Source organism: Entelurus aequoreus, linkage group LG01 (assembly GCF_033978785.1).
Source record: "Entelurus aequoreus isolate RoL-2023_Sb linkage group LG01, RoL_Eaeq_v1.1, whole genome shotgun sequence".
In the NCBI taxonomy this organism is placed as follows: Eukaryota; Metazoa; Chordata; class Actinopteri; order Syngnathiformes; family Syngnathidae; genus Entelurus; species Entelurus aequoreus.
Window position 1 is genome coordinate 38,748,319 of NC_084731.1, and position 26,768 is coordinate 38,775,086.

A 26,768-nucleotide genomic window follows, 5' to 3' on the forward strand; every position below is an offset into this window, starting at 1 on the left:
CCGTCATTAGTCACACAAATTACATATAGTACCGATAAGAGTACCTGTATCGATAAAGAATATCAATATTGGTATCAGTATCGATAAAATCCTAATGATATACATCCCTATGTCTCACAGTCAAAATCTATAATGTCGCAATAGCAATTCTTTGTATCTTTTTAGATTATGCTACATATGTAAAAAAAAAAAAAAAAAACACATGATGTTAGTGCACCAGTCGAGGAAAATGAGCAAACTACATAAATAACATCCTGCAATTTGATTTTGATATTATTCTTTTATCTTGATGGATTGAAAATGAACACCAATGAGTTGACTGATGAATATTATCACCAATTTTATTCAGAAAGTATAAATAACGAGAAATAAAGATAGAATACTATTAACCGCAACATGCAAGTGTAAAACAAACAACATTATGATTAATACAATTTCAGAATGTGCTTGTTCTATTTTTAAACAAAGAAAACAATCTGAAGTTGTCTTTATTTTAAGTTATCGTGCCTTGATTTTACCAGTCCGGCCCACTTGGGAGTAGATTTTTCTCCATGTGGCCCCCGATCTAAAATCAGTTTGACACCCCTGTACTATATCGTTATTAATATTGCCTGTATCGGGATATATATTCTTGTCCATATACTGCAGCAGCGTTTCTCAACCATAAGGCCACGGCCCATTGTTGGGCCGCTAAAAATTATCTGCCTATAGCACAGAACCACTACAGGCCTTTATTTATTACTTACAAGATGTTACATAATATTCCCGTCAAACACTTGTAAAAAGTTGCTGAATCAGCATTCATTTAAGAGCAAACTCAGGCACTGATGGCTACGTTTCATTATTATTATTGCTTACCTTGGCACCGGTGCCGTTATGGAACTGAGGATTGGCAGCCAACCCAAAAGAAATAGAAGTCAGGAGAATAAACAAAAAGTTCTCCAATGAACTGTACAAAGTGTTCTCTCAGTAGGATGGCAGGATGACAAGAATGCACCCAGAGCTGAGACCACATGGAAAAACAGAGTAGAAAGCTCAAATAACAGCAATGCTTGGTGGATCTGAGAGCATCTCAGCAAATAGTGACTGCACTTCAGGTAGAATTGTCAGCAGAAATGAAGCTAGTCCTGTTGATGGACCAGGCTTAGTTTTTTACATATAAAATATGTGTTTTATAAATAAAATTAAAAAAGATCAGCGAAATTGGGATGTGTGTTTATATAGAATTTTAAGAAAAAAATACCGTATCGTGCTCTATATCATTATTGGGTTATACATTTCTCGAGAGATATTCTCGTCCATATAGCAGCGTTTCTTAACCATAGGGCCAGGGCCCATTGTTGGGCCGCCAAAAATAATCTGCCTATAGCACAGCACCACTACAGGCCTTTATTTATTACTTACAAGCAGTGTTGGGTTAGTTACTGACAACCAGTAACTAGTTACAGTTACTAGTTACTTTATTTCAAAAGTAACTCAGTTACTAACTCAGTTACTTACACCAAAAAGTAATGCGTTACTGTGAAAAGTAACTATTTAGTTACTTATTTTTTTCCCCCTTTTTTTTTTTAAGGCTCCATTAATGCCCTTTTAACCTTCATTTCAGTACTTTTATTGCACTGGAGAATAATACAATATGTTGATCAACTTGACATGCATTTGCATTACTGAACTCAGAAAGCAATGTGGTCTACATACAACACACAAAGACAAAGATATGTTTCAAAGGGCCAATTTATTTCAGGCCAGAACAAATTGACAAAACTATTTTAAATAGCTGCCACATAATGGCACCATCCATCCATCCATCCATCCATCCATGGATGGATAGATAGATGGATGGAACTTTAACTTTAACTTTAACTTTAAGTAGATAGGATCTTTGATCCAAGACACAACTTACATTGAACTAAAATGTTATTTTCTTTGTGCTCGACAAAAGAAAAGTAGTGAGAATGTTAAGACACTCGACTTCTGGCTTCACCATGATGTCATGTTAGTTGTCATGAGAGTAGCGTATGTGTGTGTGTGTGTGTTTGTGTGGCCCTTTAAAATATGACGTCATGTGAGGTGAGTGACGTCAGTGAGTGAGTGGGCGAGAGAAGTGAGGGACCGGCGACAGTCAGTGCGTGCAGGTGATCTAGCTTGGTGGATGGCTGCGTGCAATAAAGCATACTTGCCAACCTTGAGACCTCCAATATCGGGAGGTGGGGGGTACGGGGTGGGGGGGGGGGGCTTGGTCGGGTTTGGGGGCGGGTGGCGTGGTTATTTACAGCTAGAATTCACCAACTCGAGTATTTCATATATATTTCATATATATATATATATTTCATATATATATACGGTATATATATATATATATATGTATGAAATACTTGACTTTCAGTGAAGCTATATATATATATATATATATATATTTAGTTATTTTATTTAGATAAAAGAAATACTTGAATTTCAGTGTTCCGGTGGCTATCCATTAGATGGCAGTATTGTCCTGTTTAACTTCTCCGTTCATGATGAGTATATCATTTCGGCCACCGTGTTCAATGGAGAAGTCTGTTCTACATATTTACAGGCAACATACACCTTCCCCTTCGAACTGTCCTGGATGAACTGAAATTCTTGTTTCCATTCGTTTTGGAACTTGCAAGCGTATTTCTTCATCTTGCTCGTCGACGGCGTCGCCATGTCTGTAATTTCCTCGTTCTTCTGCTTCGTCTCCTTGTTGTGTGCGCAGTTGTGCACTCTACTCTCTAAAAGCCCTAGATGTTATGACGTCATTGGGCAGGCAAGCTGTTTATATTGTGGGAAAGCGGACGTGAGAACAGGCTGTCCCCACTCAGTCTCAGGTCCGCATTGAGCTGGAGGGGGCGTGGCCTCCAGCTCCTGCTGAATACCGGGAGTTTGTCGGGAGAAAATCTCTGCCGGGAGGTTGTCGGGAGAGGCGCTGAATACCGGGATTCTCCCGCTAAAAACGGGAGGGTTGGCAAGTATGCAATAAAGTCACAAAGTTGCAACAAACCGCCGGCCTCGTCATTCACCCTCAGCTGTAAAGACCCACTTCCGGGTAAAGTGAAGGTTGTTAGTACAGAACGTCTCCCCTGCGCCCCTCGACTACGGTATGGGAGCCCCCCCCCCCCCCCCGCATTACAGTAACGCGTTACTTTGTAACGCGTTAGTCCCAACACTGCTTACAAGATGTTACATAATATTCCCGTCAAACACTTGTAAAAAGTTGCTGAATCAGCATTCATTTAAGAGCAAACTCAGGCACTGATGGCTACGTTTCATTATTATTATTGCTTACCTTGGCACCGGTGCCGTTATGGAACTGAGGATTGGCAGCCAACCCAAAAGTAGTCAAAAGAAATAGAAGTCAGGAGAATAAACAAAAAGTTCTTAAATGAACTGTACAAAGTGTTCTCTCAGTAGGATGGCAGGATGACAAGAATGCACCCAGAGCTGAGACCACATGGAAAAACAGAGTAGAAGGCTCAAATAACAGCAATGCTTGGTGGATCTGAGAGCATCTCAGCAAATAGTGACTGCACTTCAGGTAGAATTGTCAGCACAAATGAAGCTAGTCCTGCTGATGGACCAGGCCTAGTTTTTATATATAAAATATGTGTTTTATAAATAAAATGAAAAAAGATCCGCGAAATTGGGATGTGTGTTTATATAGAATTTTAAGAAAAAAACACTGTATCGTGCTCTATATCATTATTGGGTTATACATTTCTCGAGAGATATTCTCGTCCATATAGCAGCGTTTCTTAACCATAGGGCCAGGGCCCATTGTTGGGCCGCCTAAAGGGCTGCCAAAAAATATCTGTTTCTCAGCTGTGGTCCATGTGGGCCGCAGCTGTACTCATGTGTAATACATTTCCACTACTTGTGACAGTCATGACAGCCACTACAGGCATTTATTTATTACTTATAAGATGTTACATAATATCCCCATCAGGCAGGGCCCACTTAATGCATGGGCTTACCTGGGCTGAAGCCCAGGGGCCCCCACCCTATCAGGGGTCCCCAACTTGATGGCGGAATGCAATGAATGGTGTTAATGGCTGCCAATCACAGACAGCTCTGCTTCATGTGGCGATTGTGTACTATTCGCCGCTTTGTTTTTTCCTACGCCTCCAAGCAGGGCTCGAACCCAGGTCGCCAATGGGAAAGGCAAGTGCGTTGACTACTGAACTAAAAGTAAGGGCAGTCTCCGGATCGCTAGCACTATTCTTGAAGTTGACTGGCTTCTCTTACACTCGCACAGACGTGCATGTGCCCGTCGCAAAGGAGATGTAGTCATTGACATTTAAAAATTTTTTTTAAATGGATGATATTTTTGAATTGTTGTTGTTCTGTTGAGTAAAATCACATTTTTGTTCCATTCAAACTATGTTTACGGGTTGCCAACCTTTTCGGGAGAGTCCCGAATTTCAGTGCCTCTCCCGAAAGTCTACTGGGGCCACCATTCTCAGCAGAAGGGACATCATGTCGTAGACATGGTGAGTAAGAAGAGGAAATATGTGTTCTATATCTATGTAGTTACCTATATCTGCTGCTGTATAGGCAGTTTTAATTTCCTTTTGATGATTACTTTTATTTCTAGAATTACATTGCATAAACTGATAGCTAATCTATGCAATGTTTGGCTTTTTTTGTATTTTTTTATTTTGTTTACTAAACTATAACCGCCATCCACCATTTGCACGGGTACTGTGGACAGCTATTTAATTTGTTACTTTACTTTGTTACTGTGGACTGTTATTTTGTTTGTCAAATAAATGAACACAGTGAAATTCAAGTATTTAAGTATTCATATATATATATATATATATATATATATATATATATTCATATATATATATATATATATATATATATATATATATATATATATATATATATATATATATATATATATATATATATATATATATATATATATATATATATATATATATATATATATATATATATATATATACATACAGTACAGGCCAAAAGTTTGGAAACACCTAATTTTAATGCGTTTTCTTTATTTTAATGACTATTTACATTGTAAAATTTGACAGCCCTAATATACGTATGTATATGTAGGTATGTATATATATATACATACCTACATATACATATATATAATGTATGTATGACATGATATTATTGCTGAAAAATAATATATACTCTAAGCCATGATTTGATCATTGAGCAAGCCAAGCAGACGGCACAACAGCAGCATTAAATATAATAAAAAATCTGACAGTATTGGCTCATAACCTCCAAGCCAGAATTCTAAGAGGCGAGGAGACCCCGATCTGTTATTTACCCCCCAACACTTTCACGCCATCAGCGTCTCAAACACGCAGATGAACAGAGAGGGGGAGGACAAGGCAATGGGGTAAAGAAAGAAAAAACTAAACAAAGAGAGATTGCAGGGGATTACATTTTTTTAAATACTGAAGCAGGTTTACAACTGATTTCATAACATACATTCAAATAATGACTCTGAAAAACATCATGATATTGTTATTGATGTCTGGGAATGATGCTTCTCATTCATAATTAGTTCAAATGTAACATTTAGGACTAATAACACAAATGAGAACATAAAGAAAATCATAACAGGCACCAATATTTCAGACACTATGACCGTTCCGCTGTAAATAAATCATAACCAGTCATTTTGTGCTTTGATTCCTTCTCAGACGTGTACATGATGGTTTCTTTGTTTCCTTCATGGACACAAAAAAACACTCCTGAAAATACTCAAATAAAAAAAAAATTAAAAAAACCTCACGCTAACGCTGAAATCCCTGTAAATAAATCATCCCCTTCACCTTTGTCATAACATATTCATGTCAAACAAAGAGAGCGTTTAGCAATGCCTTCAGGCTGACAGCGGAAGCCACGCCCACCTGCAACAGCCAATACTTTCCATTAGCAGTAATATTATTTTTCTTTACATAAACCTTGAAAGGATCCCTATCGACATACTGTATAATAATAACTGCACAATATTAGCTTGCTGTCAGGATTCAAACTAATCCATTAATTGATCAAAATGCATGTCAGATGAACCATACTGCAAATTGAGAATAATACACAATAATTACATCTTAAGTGTGTCCAGAAGACATGAATACAAATATATATTTCTACCGTCTTCCATGTATTTTCTAATATCTTACATTGACGCCAAACAATCTTCATTTATTTTACATCCTTGACCCTCCTGCTACCGTTAATTACATACTATTGCTCAATATTTCCAATTGCTGCATCAATGTAGCCATACAGTGTGCTCATGTACTACAAAGTGGGTCAGCATACATCCTCATTAGCACATCTGGGTGCCCCCCCCCATCAAAGATCCCCTCCATATCGTTCCTTTTTCAGCTGCACCCCCCCTTCGTGCACCTACACTCTATACTGGCCAATGAAAAACACCCCGAGTCAGCAGGGCTCCCTAGCAACAGTGCCACCGGGGATGGAAGGATGGAAGGATGAAAGTGAGGAGAGATTGAAAGGAGGGCGATATGGAGGAAGTGGGGGTCGGGGGCAGTTGGGGGTGGCTGAAAGGCAGAACATCATTGGGGAGTTAGAGGGTGTGAGACCGGGGGTCTTTTAGCTATTATCGTGTGTGTGTGTGTGTGTATGTGTGTGCGTGTTCTTGTATTTCTACCCTTCTTGAGACATCAACAAGGAAAAGTACCTTCCATATGAGGACCGGTGAACAAGTTCAGACCCAAATCATGGTCCCAATACGGAAAACCATTGCATCTAATAGAGAATGTTTCATCTGCACCCCTAGTGGTGAAATCCATCAAATTTAGGGTGGTCCCAAAAAGGAGGGATTTTTCAAATGTGTATATAGAAACATACTGTAATAACTTGAAATTAAATAATGAAGGTTAAAAACCAATTACAAACAAAAAAATCAACAACAACAACAAAACATCACTAAAAGCAGTCTTTGTCTCACAATGTGTCGACTTTTTTCTTATAAAATTGGAAATAATTTCACATATTCTTTCTGTTTCGGTAATATTGCAATATTTTCTTGTAAAAAAATATTTACAAAAATTATGTAAAATGATTACTTTTTAATGCAAAATGGTGACATTTGTCATATAAAATTCTGACTTTTATCACAATATTGTCAATTTCTTTGTTGTTCTTGTAAAATAGTGACATTTTTTAAGTACAATTATGACTTTTAACACAATTTTGCCAAGTAAAATTCGGATGATTATTATAATATTGAAAAAAAATTTAAGTTTTCTTATAAAATTGTGACTTTTGTTGAGTAAAATTACGACTCCTTTCATAAAAATGCCAAAATGTTAAGCTTTTCTTGTAAAATTACGACTGTTATTGAGTAAAATTCCAACTTTTATCACAATATTGCACAAGTGTTCAGTTTTTCTTGTAAAATTGACTTGCGTTGAGTAAAATTACGACTTTTATTATAATACTGCTAAAATTCAAAGTTTTTATTGTGAAATTCCAACTCATTTTTCACAACAAGCTTTTTTATATTTGCATAGTATGTATATATTATTAATGTTGTAAATACAAATCTTTATATATCTAGAAAGGGTGGTCCTAAAAAGGAAGGCATTTTTCGGCGGTCCCAAGGAGGTGACAAATACAAAAATGTGTGTGTGTGTGTGTGTGTGTGTGTGTGTGTGTGTGTGTGTGTGTGTGTGTGTGTGTGTGTGTGTGTGTGTGTGTGTGTGTGTGTGTGTGTGTGTGTGTGTGTGTGTGTGTGTGCATGCGTGCGTGCGTGTGTGTGTGTGTGTGTGTGTGTGTGTGTGTGTGTGTGTGTTAGGGATGGAACTGTTTATGAAGAAAATCCTAACCTTCGATTGACCTTAGTCAATTTGGAGTCCATGCATTAAAAAAACAGTATGGTAAAAAAAATGTATGTTAAAAGTGTTTAACGGACAATTTTATTTTATTTTACCATAAAAATAAAAGTGGTACAATTTTTCCATTTACAGTATCCATCCATCCATCCATCTTCTTCCGCTTATCCGAGGTCGGGTCGCGGGGGCAGCAGCTTAAGCAGGGAAGCCCAGACTTCCCTCTCCCCAGCCACTTCGTCCAGCTCCTCCCGGGGGATCCCGAGGCGTTCCCAGGCCAGCCGGGAGACATAGTCTTCCCAACGTGTCCTGGGTCTTCCCCGTGGCCTCCTACCGGTCGGACGTGCCCTAAACACCTCCCTAGGGAGGCGTTCGGGTGGCATCCTGACCAGATGCCCGAACCACCTCATCTGGCTCCTCTCGATGTGGAGGAGCAGCGGCTTTACTTTGAGCTCCCCCGGATGGGAGAGAGAAAACCACACTGTTCCTCCTGAATCCGAGGTTCGACTATCCGGCGTAGCCTCCTCTCCAGCACACCTGTATAGACCTTACCGGGAAGGCTGAGGAGTGTGATCCCACGATAGTTAGAACACACCCTCCGGTTCCCCTTCTTAAAGAGAGGAACCACCACCCCGGTCTGCCAATCCAGAGGTACCGCCCCCGATGTCCACGCGATGCTGCAGAGTCTTGTCAACCAAGACAGCCCCACAGCATCCAGAGCCTTAAGGAACTCCGGGCGGTTCTCATCCACCCCCGGGGCCTTGCCACCGAGGAGCTTTTTAACTACCTCAGCAACCTCAGCCCCAGAAATAGGAGAGCCCACCACAGATTCCCCAGGCACTGCTTCCTCATAGGAAGACGTGTTGGTGGGATTGAGGAGGTCTTCGAAGTATTCCCTCCACCGATCCACAAAAGCCGCAGTCGAGGTCAGCAGAACACCATCCTCACCGTACACGGTGTTGATACTGCACTGCTTCCCCTTCCTGAGGCGGCGGATGGTGGTCCAGAATCGCTTCGAAGCCGTCCGGAAGTCGTTTTCCATGGCTTCCCCGAACTCCTCCCATGTCCGAGTTTTTGCCTTCGCGACCGCCGAAGCCGCACACCGCTTGGCCTGTCGGTACCTGTCCGCTGCCTCAAGAGTCCTATGAGCCAAAAGAACCCGATAGGACTCCTTCTTCAGCTTGACGGCATCCCTCACCACCGGTGTCCACCAACGGGTTCTAGGATTACCGCCACGACAGGCACCAACTACCTTGCGGCCACAGCTCCAATCAGACGCCTCGACAATAGAGGTGCGGAACATGGTCCATTCGGACTCAATGTCCAGCACCTCCCTCGTGCCATGTTCAAAGTTCTTCCGGAGGTGGGAATTGAAACTCTCTCTGACAGGAGACTCTGCCAGACGTTCCCAGCAAACCCTCACAATGCGTTTGGGCCTGCCAGGTCTGTCCGGCATCCTCCCCCACCATCGCAGCCAACTCACCACCAGGTGGTGATCGGTAGAAAGCTCCGCCCCTCTCTTCACCCGAGTGTCCAAAACATGAGGCCGCAAATCCGACGACACAACTACAAAGTCGATCATGGAACTGCGGCCTAGGGTGTCCTGGTGCCAAGTGCACATATAGACACCCTTATGTTTGAACATGGTGTTCGTTATGGACAATCTGTGACGGGCACAAAAGTCCAATAACAAAACACTGCTCGGGTTCAGATCCGGGCAGCCATTCTTCCCAATCACGCCTCTCCAGGTTTCACTGTCGCTGCCAACATGAGCGTTGAAGTCCCCCAGTAGAACGAGGGAATCACCCGGGGGAGCACTCTCAAGTACTCCCTCGAGTGAATCCAAAAAGGGTAGGTACTCTGAGCTGCGGTTTGGCGCGTAAGCGCAAACCACAGTCAGGACCCGTTCCCCCACCAGAAGGCGGAGGGAAGCTACCCTCTCGTCCACCGGGTTGAACTCCAACATGCAGGCTCTGAGCCAGGGGGCAACAAGAATTGCCACCCCAGACCGTCGCCTCTCACTGCCAGGAACGCCAGAGTAGAAGAGAGTCCAGCCCCTCTCGAGAGAACTGGTTCCAGAGCCCTTGCTGTGCGTCGAAGTGAGTCCGACTATGTCTAGTCGGAACTTCTCCACCTCGCGCACTAGCTCAGGCTCCTTCCCCCCCAGCGAGGTGACGTTCCACGTCCCAAGAGCTAGCTTCTGTAGCCGAGCATCGGACCGCCAAGTGCCCTGGCTTCGGCTTCCGCCCAGCTCACATCGCACCCGACCTCTATGACCCCTGCTATGGGTGGTGAGCCCATTGGAGGGGGAACCCACGTTGCCTCTTCGGGCTGTGCCCGGCCGGGCCCCATGGGGACAGGCCCGGCCACCAGGCGCTCGCCATCGTGCCCCACCTCCGGGCCTGGCTCCAGAGGGGGGCCCCGGTGACCCGCGTCCGGGCGAGGGAAATCTGGGTCCATAGTTTTTATTTCTCATTGAGGTCTTCGATTTACATTTCCATTTACAGTAATGCACCATAAAAACAACTATAGAATCTACAGTAAAAAAAAATTCATCTTAGTCACCAGAATTTTACTGTAATAATAACAGTGGTACAATTTTTCCATTTACAGTAATGTACGTTATATAAACAATGACTGTATAATATATGGTAAAAAAAACAAAACAACTAGCAGCTCAGTCGCCAAAATTTAACAGCAAAAATAATTATACCGCTTTTTCCATTTACAGTAATGCACTGTAAAAACAACGACCGCAGATTTACGGTAAAAAAAACTGGCAGGTCAGTCGCCAAAATTTTACTGTAGTACCGGTTTCAATTTACAATAACACTGTAAAGACGACCATACATTTATGGTAAAATAAAAACTGGCAACTCAGTTAAGAGACATTTACTGTAAACATAACAGTGATGTAAAAACAACCATAGAATTTAGGGTAAAAAACTGACAAACCATTCACCAAAATGTTGCCGTAAAAGTAACAGTGTTAGCGTTTTTTTCATTTACAGTGATGGACTGTAAAATAAAAAACAAAAACATGAAATTCTGATGACTGAGTGGTCAGTTTTTTACCTTAAAATCTAATTCGGGTCATATGTTTTTTTCTTTTTTTCTTTGTTTAACTTATTGTGTTGGTGTACGCATTTAGCACATTTGTGTTGTAAAAATTTAGAGCAAGAAAAAACTAAGGGCCTGATCTACTAACATCAAAATAACAAGTACTAAATAGTGTGTACAAAGTAAAACATTGCGTTTACTATTCGTGGGTGTGATGCAGGTGATCTCCTAAAACTGCATGTACAATTGATAAGAAGTACAAAAGTGGTGCAGACAGTTTTACTTAAATGAGGGTTTTGTGTGTACTACTCGCTGTCACCATGGAGACACTCATTTACTGCACATAATAATGAACATGATGCGGCACACAAATATAATGTGTACCACCTTTTCTTGGCAAAATAGAATCACAATCTAGACAACAGAACCTATCTTTGGGTTGTGCTCTGGAAGGTGCTTGACGGTGCACTGATGGCGTGCTGCATCCAAATGCATTAAAAAAAAATGCATGTTGCAATAAGTTATTTTCAAAGGGGATATATTATTAATATACAGTACAAGCCAAAAGTTTGGACACACCTTCTCATTCAATGTGTTTTATTTATTTTCATGACTATTTACATTGTAGATCGTCAATGAAGGCATCAACACTATGAATGAACACATGTGGAGTTATGTACTTTAAAAAAAAAAGTGAAATAACTGAAAACATGTTTTATATTCTAGTTACTACAAAATAGCCACCCTATGCTCTGATTACTGTTTTGCACACTCTTGGCATTCTCTCGATGAGCTTCAAGAGTTTTCACTTCACAGGTGTCATAGTTTTGATGCCTTCAGTGACAATCTACAATGTAAATAGTCATGAAAATAAAGAAAACCCATTGAAATGAGAAGGTTTGTCCAAACGTTTGGCCTGTACTGTACCTACAAACAGATATTATACTAATATATCTCCTATTGAAAAAACTAGCACCTTAAAAAAAAAAACAGCAGACCAAAAAGAATCAACTGAATTTACAGCCCATTAAGTCATCAAGCAGATATAAAATTGCATCGCTGAATAGGCGATATGTTTAACATTTTTATGTCTGAATGTCCAAATATGTTGACAAGCACATGGGTGGAGGATTTTCCTTCTCGGTTGTCTGCCATTGCAGCGCAATCCCCTCCATTCTCTCAGCCGATTGTGCGTTACTTTGCCAGTTTGCGCGCACCTTCCAAACGTGCAAAATATAGATCCAGTGACAGTGGCTTCAAAGCAGCTTCAGTCTTGATAAATCACATTTTGAGAACTAAATTATTATATATGCATCTCTTCCGTCCGGTATTGTGGACATTTTTATAATCTGCATATAACATGAAGACAAACACGCAAAATGGATCGCGCTCACTATTTTGCTCATTTTCCAGATAACTCCCAGATATTTTCATTGTCTATCGACATCCCGACAGAAGTTACGAATCTCTTGGATTGTGTGGTTTTTGTGCGGGTATAAAATATCGTAGCTTTTGCCTGGATGCTTAAAGGATGACCAGGAGGTAGTCGATCAACAAACACTTTCATAAAACAAACAATAAAACAAAATTTCCAACCCTTCCTGGTCTACATCACGCTCATCCAGTCACCAGTTCAATGACCTTCAAACAATCGGAAAACACAACTCCAAAGCAGGAATGAACAACAGGTATTCTTATTAGTGCACATTTCCTTTAGCAAACCCAAAAATATTCTTGTAGCATTCACTACTTTAGGCTGACATTGAATGGTTGTTCCGTGGAGTTTCGGGAAGTATAGGTTGGTTTCCTAAAATATGTAAAGGACACTATCTCCAGTTTGGCCCCGACTGAGACGTGGTTGAATTGTGGTTGATTGATGAGCCTTTTGTGTATTGCTGGACCATGTTAAGGCCACACAGTTGTTGTTGTCTGTGGCTTTGTATCAATGTTTGCTTGAATTTATTTGACTGTTTTTTTTGTTTTTGTTTTTTGGGCAGTGGGGGAAAAAGAACAATTGATTTGTATTGTACAGTATTTCTGTTAACTGTCTGCCAAAAGATTTCAATAAACAAATGTTTTTTAAAAATTGACAAAAAATCTACAAGAGAGGAGTTAAAAAAAAAAAAATTATGTTCACATAAAATTTTGTTCAAGGCTGAAAAAGCAACCACAAATGATTGGCGAATGAATAATAGATAAAAAATGTGTGTGAGTGTGTGTCTTCCAGTCCTGGTCTGGGCATGGCTCCATCTGCCTTGAGGTTACCGTGGTGATTGAAGTCATTAGCCATTGGCTGGTGTGCCTTGCAGCCTTACATCCAACACGTACAGTTGCGTCATTATTCCAAGACCAAATTCAATTTAGTCAAACAGGATGTTTCCGTCTTGTCCACTTCCTTCCTCACACTAAAGACATTATGTCTGCAATGAAAGGACATTTTGTCCATCATGACATGAATGTTTTTGTCAAACAAGCGTCTGTTTTCCACTGTTCGCTTCGTTCATATGAGGCGCCTGAGGCTCATACTGTAAGGTTTTCACATTCTGGAATCACTAGTTGGACATCCTAGTCTGAGGATCCTGACTATTCTCGACTACTGTCCTTGAGCAAGGCACTGAACCTTGTCTTCCTTCTTCTTCTTTCTCCTTCTTTTTCCTTGTCCTTTTTCTTCTTTGTCCTTTCTTTCTTTTCCCTTCCTATATGTTCTTCTTTTCCCTCTTCTTTGTTCTTCTCCTTCTTTTTCTTCTGCTTTCTTCTTCTTTCCTCTTCTTTTTTCTCTTTCTTTTTCTTATTCTTCTTTCATTTTCTTCCTTCTGCTTCTTCTTCTTCTTTTGTTTCCTTCTGCTTCTTCCACCTTCTTTTTTCTTCTTTCTCCTTCTTTGTCATTTTCTTCTTTGTCCTTTCTTCCTTCTTCCTTCCTACATGTCCTTCTTCTTCTTTGTTCTTCTTCTTCTTTTTCTACTGCTTTCTTCTCCTTTCTTCTTTTTTTTCTCTTTCTTCTTCTTCTTTCACCTTCTTCCTTCTGTTTCTTCTTCTTCTTTCTTCTCCTTCTGTTTTCTTCTCCTTTTTCCGCCTTCTTTTTTCTTCTTTCTCCTTCTTATATTTCTTCATTATCCTTCTCCAACTTTCATTTATTTTCGTTCTTCTTCTTCCGCCTTCTTTTTTTTTTCTTTCTCCTTTTTCGTTGTCCTTTTTCTTCTTTGTGCTTTCTTCCTTCTTCCTTCCTATATGTCCTTCTTCTTTGTTCTTCTACTTCTTTTTCTTCTGCTTTCTTCTCCTTTCTTCTTCTTTTTTCTCTTTGTTTTTCTTATTGTTCTTTCACCTTCTTCTTTCTGCTTCTTCTTCTTCTTTTTTCTCCTTCTTCCGCCTTCTTTTTTCTTCTTTCTACTTATTTTTCTTCATTATCCTTCTCCAACTTTCATTTATTTTCCTTCTTCTTTCTATTCTTATTATTTATTGTTCTTCCTTCTATTTCTTAGTCATATTTTTATTATTTTTGCTAAGTTTCATTTCAATGTGTTGCTCCTTAGCCACAATTTTTCGTGCGGCGTGGCTCAGAAGCTAGAGCGGCCGTCCAGAAACTTGAAGACTCCTTATACGAATACAGCTTGCGCCATCCTAGTCACTGCCGTTGTGTCCTTGGGCAAGACACTTCACAATCATTGGCCCAGGGCAGCTCACACTGGTGTTTGAATGTGAATGAACGTTTGGTGGTGGTCAGCGCAAACTGGCAGCCTACGGTGTAAATCTGCCCCAGGGCAGCTGTGGCTACAAATGTAGCTTACCACCAACAATGTGTGAATGTGGACTTAATGAAAGATGGGTTTTCAGTTCTAACTGTAAAGCGCTTAGTGTCTACAAAAGCGCCATAAAAAAATCGGATCCACTATTATTATATGTATTTCAAGTTAGTCCCTCACTTTCCACTAGCCACACTCAACATTTAGGATGTTTTGAGCACATTATCCAGGTACTGACAGAGTACTGCATTTTAACGTACTTCTCGTGTAATGCACTTGCGCACTCAAAAGACTGAGTGGAAGTTTACGCACGCAAGTGTAACGCACTTGAGTGAATTTGTCGAAGACAGAGAACGAGGTTAAAATTGCATATCGTTGAGTTCTGCAGTTACATGGTGTAGTACGTGTTATGGTTCAAACACCTGCCGCCTCTCACTCCGCTCTGCGCTCTGCTGAGCACGCCTCGGGACACGCCCATGGGCGCCTCCAATCATTCTGCAATCAACACACCTGACGCTGATGAGAATCCTGCCTTCATAAGCCAGCGCGTCCTGCATTCCTGTGGCAGAACATAGCTACTTGTACCTGTACAGTAAGCCTTACATGTCTCTCGTTTCCTTGCTCATGTGCTTCCTCGCTCTTTGTTTCCGCTCCGTTGTGCTCATTATGTCTTGTCCTGTGATGTCATCCAGCAGCCCTTCGTCATCCCCCTGGTTTCGAGATGTGTGTCTCGTCTCCCTGGATTCTCTCTGGACTCTCTGCTGCCTTCCTGGATCTCGACGTCACGCCTGTCCTTGGACTACGACACTTCGCTCCAGCCCCTAACCTCCAGCCTGTCCCTGGACCTACGAGTCTGCCTTGCCCTTTCTGGACTCCCGCAGCGATCTCAACATGCACCTTCAACACCACCTGGTAACACTCTTCTCATATAATCGCTACACATAATCACACTGTATATATTTGGGTTAATCACACACTATATATATATATAAATTGTGTTAGATGTAAATCTAAACGGAATACAATGATTTGCAAATAATTTTAAACCCTTATTCAGTTGAATATGCTACGAAGACAACATATTTGATGTTCAAACTGATAAACTTTTTTTTTTTTTTTGCAAATAATCAGAGGTGGGACCAAGTCATTGCTTTGCAAGTCACAAGTAAGTCTCAAGTCTTTGCCCTCAAGTCTCGAGTCAAGTCCCGAGTCAAGACAGGCAAGTCCCGAGTCAAGTCCAAAGTCAAGACTGGAAAGTCTCAAGTCAAGTCCCAAGTCCTGCATTTTGAGTTTCGAGTCCTTTCAAGTCCTTTTAACCACAGACTAATATATTATATATATTATATATATTAATAATATATATTAATATATTTACACAGATTGTGTATGCTTTTAAAACGCTGTATTTATTTATTAAAACAAGTGCATTTGAAATTGCAGGAAAAATAGTGCTGACATTGCACTTCATAATAGCACTATTAACCAGTCATTTTAAACATTTAACTCATTCCTTTACAGAATAAACACATTTGAAAAAACAAGTGCAACTGTACTTATTTGTACAAAAGTGCTAACATTGTATTTCCATGGCATATTGCATTGTAACTAGTTCCACAGCAGTTTCTATCCTGTTCTTACCTTATCTCATTGATCTCATCTCATACTGTATGTGTGTTTATGTGTGCGTACACATAAAAAACATAACAAATACATGAACAAAACAATGAACAGAGTTGTACTTTTTAGATGTCAGAGCCCTATGCAATATGTACACATATTCTTAATATAGTATACATTTTAACTGACCTTTATTTGACTATGTTTGTCTTTTTGTAGGTGGCTAAAATATGCGGTGCTGCTGACCGCCGTCTAACGTTACGTTACTGTGTGTGATACATTGACTAACGTAACGTTAGTGTAGGTACCTCATGCAACCCTGCTTAAAAAAAATCACTTGACAAAAAGTATGAATAAGGTAGCGAACTGCAGTGGACGCAACATATTGCCGTGTTTGCAATAACGTTATAACCATAGACATCTTATAAGTAGACGCAGCATTGGTTGCTGTGACGCGATCAATTTGGCCGCCATCTTGAAGTGGTGATGAGGAGCCGGCGAGCAGCCTAAACTGACAGTTGACAGGTAGAAAACAAAGATGGTGTTCAGCGTTTTCCTGCTCAAATGAGCGGACTGTTGAAAATAGGAATCGGGGGATTACTTTTCACAAGTAAGATTTAAAATTAACGTACTATTGGTTGTATTTTATGAAAATAATATTACCACAGAGTTGAGAAGGAGCAAAGATCTTCAATATTTGTATGTGAAAATCACAAATAAATCTTCTGGGGGAGGATGACGCCCCTACAGAGGTTTGGTTTACAAACTTTCAGCCCCACCTAAAACAAAATTCACCAGCCGCCACTGATTATGATGTGTTCTCATTTTAGGCAAAATGTAAGACAATACTTTCTTAACAGTATAATTGTAACCAGGAATAAGTCTTCAAGTAACAATATTCAAATACTAACATTGTTGGGTAAAACAGCATTTGGTTTTATTCTGAATCCAGTGAAACAGATTGGTGGTTTTAGCTGATATAAAGACTTTCAGGTGTTTATATATGTTTATATTTAAGTATTTGGCAGACACTTTTATCCAAAGCGACATACATAAAAAATACATATAAAACAATCACTGTAAACATTATCATTTAAGGGAAGAATGTAATACAAAATATCAATACAAAGTGTCAAGACAGAATAAACTCTGCTGCTGCAGCAACAGAGGTAGTCTATAGGTCCTAAGATATATATCTAATGTATTCATACATTGTTTATGTAGGATATACGCATGTATATATAACCTAATCATATTGTTTCTTCAATTTAAAAATAGCTGACCGTTTTTGTCCCCCTTTACTTATTCCCAGTTTTGATCTCGGACGTCTGGTCACTTATAGCGTATAAGAATATTATACCACTGTTAAGCAAACTATGAATAACAAAACACGCCAAAACATGTGTCCGTTATCATAGCTACACGTATGACAAAAACGCGCGTGAAAATCAGTGGTATTCAGTGACGTAAGATGAATTAAATGCGCTGACAGTTCATTGCTCCTGCCAAATGAATTGCACTGAGTGGAGCGGATCACCACTCCAAGATGGCGGCCCCGCATCTCGTCTGCGCCAGTAGCGTTCGATGCTGCGTCTACTTATAAGATGTCTATGGTTATAACGTTAGCAGTGAGTTTGCAGCCTCACTGATTTAACTACACAGCATATAAAAGTCACGTTACTTAGCCAATAAACGTTATCTTACATTCAAAACTTACCCAAATTTGTGCACCTTCAAATGTCGAACGAAGTTGGAAGTTGTTGCGTCTCCGTCTGTAATATTCGAACTGCGTGATTTGCTTACGGCAATTCGTTTTTTGTTGACCAAGTCGTAGTTTTTATACCCGAACGAAACCAACTTTGGCATCATTGTTTCTCACTGCTGCGTTGTTTGACAACTTCTCTTCATTGGTTCTCCTGCAATTTGATTGGATGAATGCTGTGTGATGAAAACAACGTAGATCGAATTTGATTGGCTATTGTACTGACAGCACACCAGCTGACAGGAACAACACGCTGATAGACACAGACGAAGAAAATGAAAAATACGGAGCGCTCCCAAATAACTTTTTAAGCTTTGGATTTTGGGGAAAGTAGCAAGTCATGTCAAGTCAAAAGGCTCAAGTCCAAGTGAAGTCACAAGTCATTGATGTTAAAGTCCAAGTCGAGTTGCAAGTCTCTTTACATTTTGTCAAGTCGAGTCTAAAGTCATCAAATTCATGACTCGAGTCTGACTCGAGTCCAAGTCATGTGACTCGAGTCCACACCTCTGCAAATAATCATTAACTTTAGAATTTGATGCCGGCAACACGTGACAAAGTAGTTGGGAAAGGTGGCAATAAATACTGATAAAGTTGAGGAATGCTCATCAAACACTTATTTGGAACATCCCACAGGTGAACAGGCAAATTGGGAACAGGTGGGTGCCATGATTGGGTATACAAGTAGATTCCATGAAATGCTCAGTCATTCACAAACAAGGATGGGGCGAGGGTCACCACTTTGTCAACAAATGCGTGAGCAAATTGTTGAACAGTTTAAGAAAAACCTTTCTCAACCAGCTATTGCAAGGAATTTAGGGATTTCACCATCTACGGTCCGTAATATCATCAAAGGGTTCAGAGAATCTGGAGAAATCACTGCAAGTAAGCAGCTAAGCCAGTGACCTTCGATCCCTCAGGCTGTACTGCATCAACAAGCGACACCAGTGTGTAAAGGATATCACCACATGGGCTCAGGAACACTTCAGAAACCCACTGTCAGTAACTACAGTTGGTCGCTACATCTGTAAGTGCAAGTTAAAACTCTCCTATGCAAGGCGAAAACCGTTTATCAACAACACCCAGAAACGCCGTCGGCTTCGCTGGGCCTGAGCTCATCTAAGATGGACTGATACAAAGTGGAAAAGTGTTCTGTGGTCTGATGAGTCCACATTTCAAATTGTTTTTGGAAACTTTGGACGTCGTGTCCTCCGGACCAAAGAGGAAAAGAACCATCCGGATTGTTATAGGCGCATAGTTGAAGAGCCAGCATGTGTGATGGTATGGGGGTGTATTAGTGCCCAAGACATGGGTAACTTACACATCTGTGAAGGCGCCATTAATGCTGAAAGGTACATACAGGTTTTGGAGCAACATATGTTGCCATCCAAGCAACGTTACCATGGACGCCCCTGCTTATTTCAGCAAGACAATGCCAAGCCACGTGTTACATCAACGTGGCTTCATAGTAAAAGAGTGCGGGTACTAGACTGGCCTGCCTGTAGTCTAGACCTGTCTCCCATTGAAAATGTGTGGCGCATTATGAAGCCTAAAATACCACAACAGAGACCCCCAGACTGTTGAACAACTTAAGCTGTACATCAAGCAAGAATGGGAAAGAATTCCACCTGAGAAGCTTAAAAAATGTGCCTCCTCAGTTCCCAAACGTTTACTGAGTGTTGTTAAAAGGAAAGGCCATGTAACACAGTGGTGAACATGCCCTTTCCCAACTACTTTGGCACGTGTTGCAGCCATGAAATTCTAAGTTAATTATTATTTGCAAAAAAAAAAAAAAGTTTATTCGTAGTGCATTCAATTGAATATGGGTTGAAAAGGACTTGCAAATCATTGTATTCCATTTATATTTAAATCTAACACAATTTTCCCAACTCATATGGAAACAGGGTTTGTATATACTGTATATATATATATATATATATATATATATATATATATATATATATATATATATATATATATATATATATATATATATTGCGAATTCGCAACCACTTCATGGCTTCACAATAGTTATGGGGTACAAAACTAGACGTTGAGTAATCGCTCGACATACATCGCGGACAATAACTAGTAATAGTCTGCTTTGCTAATCCAAATGTATTCGCTGTTTTTCATAGTCTGTCGTTGTCTCCCCTTCGACAGATGGACAAAGTTTTTCACTAAGTAGAATCACATCTCTTGCCGTTCAGCTGGCACAACACACTCGTTGACAAACATATCCCACCAGGCTGCCAACCGTCTATGTTGCCGTCTGAGATATGTTGTATCCGAAATAGCTGCAATCGCGCGTTTGCTTCTCTTAAGGTATTCATGTGTGATTTCCACACGGGCATGTCTGCATGACTCACCTTCATCTTTCTGGCGTCACTTCCTCTCCGAACTCAGTTTGTAAACAATCAATGAGTCCATACAAAGATAAGAGCCGGAGATTCAAGAAATAGACGGCGCACTTACCCGTGTAAAAAATTGTCAGAGGAGGGGGACCTTAAACGCTGATTTAGTGTGGCTGAAACGTGGCTTAGGCTAAGTACCGTAATTTCCGGACTATAAGCCGCTACTTTTTCCCCTCGTTCTGGTCCCTGCGGCTTATACAACGGTGCGGCTTATTTACGGCCTGTTCTTCTCCGACACCGACGAAGAGGATTTCGGTGGTTTTAGTACGCAGGAGGAAGACGATGACACAATGATTAAAGACTGACTTTTCATATACCGGTAGGCTGGTTATTTTGATAACGTACAGGCGAGCACTTTGTATTACTTTGCACCGTTGTATTATTTGTACTCTGCACGAATGCTGTTCGCCATGTCAAAGATGTGAAAGTTTGATTGATTGATTGAAAGATTTATTGTTAATAAATGGGACGCTTTGCGTTCCCAAACAGTCATCTCTGTCCCAACAATCCCCTCCGTGGTAGCAGGAACCCCTATATACTACGGTAATTACACATCAAAACCCTGCGGCTTATAGTCGGGTGCGGCTTATATATGGAGCAATCTGTATTTTCCCCTAAATTTAGCTGGTGCGGCTTATAGTCAGGTGCAGCTTATAGTCCGGAAATTACGGTAATTATTTGTTTAAGCTGTTATCCGGCTTAGTGTAGAGATAGCCTAAAAGTAATATGTCTTCCTTCACTCATTATTTTTTGCAGTTCTATGCATTTTTATGTATAAAATATAAAAATTGCAAATTGAATCGCAATCGCAATTTTGGAGAGGATAATCACAATTAAGTTTTTTCTCTAAATCGTGCAGCCCTGGATTTTTTAAACAAATCGATTCTCGCAATATATTATTTAGTATAATAATACTGCATATGAATACTGCATCTGAATACTACATAATAATACTGCATGTGAATACTGCACAAATATAAGAGAGTTGACCGTTCCATGGTGTTACACCTAGGTTATCACTGCTTGCTTATCTTTGATATCATGTCTTGCTGAAGCAGACGGTTGTATCCTCAAGTCTTTCAGGCACTGACAGAAGCTTTGGCACAAATGTAGGTTAAGTGCTTGGCTCATGGGCATCCCGTCTGAACACACACGTCTCTCCTCGCTCTTCAAACATTTCCAAATCAGTCCACAGTTCACCAAACAAGTTTGTACTTTGCCTCGCCAGAAACGTGAAGAATGGATTGAACATGCTTGTATTTAAATATCTATTGATGAGGACACCAAGCCACAAGTGAATCCCATGACTGTGTTGTGCTTTTATGTATATACGTGTTTCTATCACAAGCATACACGTGTGCTACATCTTCCATTATTCCATAAACATATCAGCACAAGCAGCTATCAACACAAACATAGCTTTTTTATTCCAATATATCATACATGATAGTAGACTTGCTGTAATATCAGTGTTATTGTTACAGCAATATAAGTTACTCCATGATTATTATACTTCCTTTCCTATCAGGACACTCAGCAAAGGGTCAATAAACTAATTTAAAAAAAAAAAAAAGCGTATCATTTGCGTAACCATGACCCCTCTTGTACAGGACATGTGGTCACTTTAACAACCAACAGTTCATGACTGATCCACAATACGCTGACTTCAGCATTAACACAAATAGGACCAGAACAACGTTTGCAAAGCCCTGAAAGCAGATCAAATTTGTGTGTGCTTTTCAAAACAATATATATTTGTGCTGTCAAACCATTTTTTTTTTAAATCAGATTAATTTCACTGCAATTAACCAACATTAATTGCAGTAAATCACTTGCTTGCCTTATTTAAATTAATTTAAGAAAAGACCCCAATGTTTGGGCTCAAATGCATTTTTATTGCCAGAATGTCAAACCGAGAGATGTTTCAAATGTTTTACTTTGAACGAACGTGTTCCATTTATCTTGCAAACAGATTTACCTCAAGTAGCATCTGGGTCACTCATCTTTGCACTGACGTATTCATTGGCCTGATCACTGACCGCATAACAACCAGGCCGCCTTTGGGGTAACATCCACAGTTAGGTTAAAAGAGCATGTGCGCTCAATATAAATTAGGTGATTAATCTGCATTAATACATGATTAATGCGTTCAATTTTTTGGGAGTAATCAAATGAGTTGAAGCGTATTTATGTTTTTACATGAGATTATTGACACTTTTGAATTGTGACTAATTACTTTCCATCCATCTCCAGGTCACGGGGGCAGCAGCCTAAGCAGAGAAGCCCAGACTTCCCTCTCCCCAGCCACTTTTTCCAGCTCCTCCCAGTGGATCCTGAGTCGTTCCCAGGCCAGCTGGGAGACAAAGTTCTCCAACATGTCCTGGGTCTTCCCCGTGGCCTCCTACCAGGTAAGCGTTCGGGTGGCATCCTGACCAGATGCCCAAACCGCCTAATCTGGCTCTTCTCGATATGGAGGAGCAGCGACTTTACTCTGACTTCCTCCCGAATGAGAGAGCTTCTCACCCTATCTGTAAGGGAGAGCCCTGCCACCTGTCGGATGAGACTAATGTCGGCCGCTTGTACTCTGTGATCTTATCTTTTTGGTCCTAACCCAAAGCTCATGACCATAGGTGATGATGGGAACCTGGATTGTACAGTAAATTGAGAGCTTTGCCTTCCGGCTCAGCTCCTTTTTCACAACGATGGATCGATACTGGGTCCAAACAATGCAGACGCCGCACCGATCCGCCTGTCGACCTCACGATACACTCTTCCCTCACTCATGAACAAGATTCCGAGGTACTTGAACTCCTCCACTTGGTGCAAGATCTCCTCCCCAACCTGGAGATGGTACTCCACCCTTTTCCGGGAGAGAACAATGGACTCGGACTTTGAAGTGCTGATCACACTCAACCGATCTAGTGAGAGCTGAAGATCATGGTCAGATGAAGCCAGAAGGACCACATCATCTGCAAAAAGCAGAGACTTAATCCTGCAGCCACCAAACCTGATCCCCTCAACACCCTAACTGCGCCTAGAAATTCTGTCCATAAAAGTTATGAACAGAACCGGTGACACAGGGCAGCCCTGGCGGAGTCCAACCTTCACTTGAAACGGGTCCGACTTATGCGGACCAGCTCTGACACTGATCACACAGGGAGCAGACCGCCACTATCAGGCACCAAACAGCAGATAAATTACTTGCTTGCATATTTGAAATCAACTTAAAAAAAGACCCCGCGATTTTACCACAGATTGGGTGATTACTCTGCATTGACACATGATTAATGCACACATTTTATTTGTGATTAATTGCAAGAGTTCAAATCTCAACATTTTTATTTTTTTAAATCAGGTTAATCACACTTTTGAATTGTGATTAATTACAATTAATTGTGGTTATTTACTTGCTTGCATAATCTGAATGACCTTAAAAAAATACCCCGATACTTTGACATGAATTGGGTGATTAATCTGCATTTAGAAATGATTAATGTGAATACTTTTTGATAAATAATGACATAAGTTAAAGTGTCAAAGTATTTTTTTTTAAATCAGATTAATCACACTTTTCAATTGTGATTAATTTCGATTAATTGTGGTAAATTACTTGCTTGCATAATCTAGATCAACCATATATATATATATATATATATATATATATATATATATATATATATATATATATATATATATATATATATATATATATATATATATATATATATATATATATATATATATATATGTATATATATATAAATATGGTAACACTTTAGTATGGGGAACACATATTCACCAGTAATTAGTTTCTTATTAACATGAAAATTAGTAACATATTGGCTCTTAATTAGTCATTATTAAGTAATAATTAATGCCTTATTCTGCATGGCCTTATTATACAACCAGTAAGCCATTAACTAAGAGTCTTCCCTCAATAACCTCAGAATTATTGCCTATTAGTAACCCTAACCCTAACCCTTATATGTTCCCCTAGTGTCTAAATAACTCTAAATTAAGTATTTGTTACTTTAATAAACAACTAATTAATGGTGAATATGTTCCCCATACTAAAGTGTTACCATATATATATATATATATATATAGTAACATGGTAATATGAGCTGTAAATCAAGCAGAGTGTACATGCATTATAGACACCAATAACTAATAAACAAATCAAATTAAAAGAAGAAGGAATATCAATATTATTGTAAGTAACAAACATAATCAATGCTTTTCCAATCATAAGCGACAGACAGCTAATTGGACTGGAACATTGCGTGTGTGTGTGTGCGTGTGTGTGTGTGCGTGTGCATGTGTGTGTGTGTGTGAGTGTGTCCGTGCGCATGTTTGTGTGTGTGACCAATTTATCATCATTCAAACAGCCTCAAAATTCATAGAAATTGTAGAAAGCCTAAAATAGATTTGTGAACATTGACCAACAAAAATGAATTTAAAATATCGGTGCTAAAAAACACTATTAATATATCAAGAATAATACGTACAAAGCTCAAAGAATCATTTGATTATGATACAAAACAATTACATCGGTGTGAAGCACAGTTAAGACACACACACACACTCAGTATTACCTCTCAATGCAAGTCTTGAGGATGGCAGACAGAAGCGTAATTCCAATCCTATCAATCCTTCAGCATCCAAGACAAGCGACAACAAACAGTCTGACAACAACAACAAAGAGTAGCAGCTGTCAATCATTGACAGCATCAATGGCTGCAGGCTAGACGTGTAAAATGTTGACTCTGTTCCTATTTGCTATCCATGGCGTTCAATGATCTTCAGCCCAACAATCTGTCTGTTCCTCTCGTCCTTTCTCTGAGCGCTCACTGCCTCTCAGGATGTGTGCTCTCCTCTCACACTCTCCATCTGTCACCGCCCCCTCACCTTGACCCCTCCCACCTCATGAATTATGCATGAGCCTCTGCTTCACACGTTTTTACACTTTTATTATAAACTTTCTTTTTTTTTTGCAGGAATCCGCCTCCATCCTAATCCTTGACCAAAAAAAAGTACATTTATGAAAGTAAAATTAATAAGTAAATGAGAAGTGACTTACATGTCATCTACAGACGTCTCACAGGCAGAGCAGGGAGTCCTCATTAAAAACAGGAAAGGTCATCTGCATAAAAATACATAACAAATTATTTTGATGAAAGTATGATGAAAGTATGCTTTATCGTTTGGAAAATGTGCTGAGATAATAAAAGGAGCACATTGTTTTTTTGTGTGATTTGTTATTATGCTGCATGAACATTTTACACATCATGACAACAATGCATTCCTGATGTGATCATGTGACCTAAAAACTTCAACACACAGTAGGCATGAAATTAGTCATGCAAAACACACACACAAATACACAACTTCTCATGCATGCAATCAGGACATGCTCACTCAAAACTCAAACATACTGAAGACACACACGGAGAGATACAAACACACACACTGAAACAAACACACACAGACACACAAAGAAACACACACAGTAACACTCAGACACACACAGGCAGAAACAAACACAGACACACAAAGAGACACGCACACAAAGAAACAGACAGAGACACACGTGTAGAAAAAATACACACACCCACATAAATAAACACACACAGACACACACAGAAATAAATACGCAAACCCACAGTAAAAACAAAAACACACAGTAAAAAAAACACATACATACGTATGGACACCATGTTTGTGGTACAGCTGGAGGCTATCTGTGATTTCTCATGGATGCAACATGGCTTGAAGGAAGGTCAGTCACGGAAAATTAGGGTGCACCCACACGTGTGTGTGCGCGCGAGAGTGTGTGTACGTGTGTGTGTGCGCGCGAAAGTGTGTGTGTGTGTGTGTGCAAAAAGGAGCAATCTGTGGTCTTTTTCAGCTGACTGTAAAATGAGAATTGTCTTTTTTTTTTTTATTGTGTGTAACCTACCTCTCAATTAAACTAATCTGGGATAGGCTCCAGCTCAACTGTAACCCTGACCAGAATGATGTAGAATGAATGAAATCCATCATATCGGGTACCGCCTCGAATAACACCAAACAGTTCCATATATTGATACGGTTGCAGACAAACTTAGCTGGGGAATAAGCACTCAGAGCGGACGCAGCCGGACTGCCTTTAAAGTAATGTTACACGTCTCCATGCCAACAAAGCAAAGAGATGGCACTCAATAGTACAATAAGGTTCCACTTTTCAAATTGCGCTAGCTCAAGGCTGGATTTACAATATACATGCTACCAATTAGCATTAGTGATTTTACATGGCGAATTTTAACACCTC

The 26,768-nt window shown here is 40.0% G+C and overlaps 1 protein-coding gene across 19 annotated transcripts in view; it reads right to left on the reverse strand.

The window, feature by feature from the left end:
- nfasca (neurofascin homolog (chicken) a) overlaps positions 1-26,768 on the reverse strand; it is a 240,939-nt gene that overhangs the window by 136,247 nt on the left and 77,924 nt on the right. For 18 of the 19 annotated variants that reach the window (XR_009826484.1, XR_009826486.1, XR_009826485.1 and 15 more), the window contains exon 1: positions 25,054-25,322. The gene's annotated coding sequence lies outside the window, so the exon portion shown is untranslated. Of the gene's footprint in view, positions 1-25,053; positions 25,323-25,538; positions 25,602-26,768 lie in introns of those variants that run through there. The other variant, XM_062049733.1, reaches the window with a different exon arrangement.